The following is a 2,087-nucleotide window of genomic DNA, read 5'->3' on the forward strand; positions in this document are numbered from 1 at the left end:
TTATTATGTATATATTTATTTAATTATTTATTTTCAAGCCAATTCGAGCCCAAAACGAGCAAACAAACTTATATTCGTGTTCGGCTCGTTTACATTTCAAGCTTACAAATTTGTTCATGTTCGACTCGTTAAGCTTAACGAACGAGCCAAACACGAGGTACTTAAGCCCCAAAACAGAGCCAGATTGACAGCCCTACTTTGCCTTCCTTTTTCTCACTCCACCTTAGTTCGGCTTCCAGGACTTTTAGCTTGGCTTCAAAGTTTGTCTCGCCGAAATTCTTTCTCGTTTGATTTGTTTCATAAATTTATTGGGATTTCCTCTTGGATCATTTGTATGGGAGGGATGAAGAGAAATTTTCAAGTATGATATAATTTGTCAGCAATTTTGGGGCAGTGTTGTAGTAGTTTGCTATAATTGTTGCGACTTAAAGTTGCTGGCTGTAGTTTGTTGTAATGTGCAGACTCATAAGCCTCTTTTATTTTTAGCCTGCTAATCTCATCATATGTAGTTTGCTAAATATATAATTTTATTGATCAACTCATATTTTCAAAAAATATGTAAATGATTTGTTAATGTGTCATTTCTAATTTATAAAGATAGATTTGCAAAAAAAAAAAAATCACTATTTATTTAAGGCATGTGGGTTAAATGGATCTATTTAGTAGGCAGTTTGTCTATAACATTTTAAATAAAAATCTAGCTCAAGCCTAATTGAGTGCATTTTGACTGATTAAAGCCCGAATAGACTTGACTCGTATCAAGCTTGGCTACCCAATACCCAGATATATTGAAAACCTGCAAAGGAATATACATTCCCCTCTATGTAGATTGCCAAAAGAAAAAAAAAAAGGAAAAAAAAAAGGACAACAAGATGATAGTTAGGTCCAAACACTCTAGGAAAAAAAAAGAATGAAAATATATTTATTTATTTATTTTGAATGTTTGGACCATTCTTAAGCTTACTTTGTTCTTAGGCATCATGGCATTTAGACTATCCAGGGATGGTAAATGAGTGCACGTAAAAGGTTCTATTTCTTAAAGAATAATGATTTATGGAGGTTACTAGCAATGTTAAATGATGAATATTAAATATTGTTATTGTTGAATCTAAAAATATCTCATGGATCACACTCGAAGAATAAAACATCAGACGGATGAGAGGAATAAAGGGAAAAAAAGAAAGAGAAGTATAATGCACAATAACACAGATTGTTTGAGAGTAGATTCAGTAGTCTCTTTTTGAAGAGATGATTCCCATATTTATAGATCATAGGAGATGTCTTTTAAGTTACATATTTGTCTCTATTTTAATAGGAACGCTAGAAGTAATTAATGCACCATTACACTCTTACATATTTGTAATTGACTCTAAGATCCTTTAATATTCATAATCGCTATTAGCACTATTTCAGATTCATAACAATTTGAAGTGGTCATTAATAGTCCACTAATATTTGCATTCAATCAACTGGAAATTATTCGGTCTCGGCCCATAATTTTAATCAAAAGAAATGACATTTGGCGCATCAGTCTTTCAACTATTCTATCGCAATCATTCGATATCTTCTTAGAGAAATTCATTGAATTTTTAACAAGATTTGCGTCGTTATATTTTATATGTATATATTTAATTTCTCAACTCTTACTTCTCAGAAGTGACGAATGCGAAAAGAATAAGAAAATTAAATGACAATTTTATTTATTTATTGCATAATAAGCACATCTAATAATTAAACTTCCTGAATTTTTTGTGCTGACATTCCCTATAAATAGGTCGTGATCAACACTTTTCCATCTTCATTTAAAAACTTTCTACTCTTCAGCTAGTTTTAATAGAGGATAGTGATGGCGTGTGACAAAAAAACCAGCGAATAAGGAGGCCATGTTGATGGCCTTTAGTCTCTCGACCGAGAAACATTGCCATCCCGCGGGTGAGAAAAATAAAAATCCCGAGAGTACTCGACCGGCTCCTAAGAAGAAACCTGTGGATGAAAGCCAACCCACTAGAAAGAGGTCGGAAGGTGAAAGACTGACGATGGGTCCTTACAAAGGGGCCGGTGGAAGGGATTCGAGCTGAGGGGACCAA

The sequence above is a fragment of the Phalaenopsis equestris genome, unplaced genomic scaffold (genome assembly GCF_001263595.1).
Source record: "Phalaenopsis equestris unplaced genomic scaffold, ASM126359v1 Scaffold000808, whole genome shotgun sequence".
Lineage (NCBI taxonomy): Eukaryota > Viridiplantae > Streptophyta > Magnoliopsida > Asparagales > Orchidaceae > Phalaenopsis > Phalaenopsis equestris.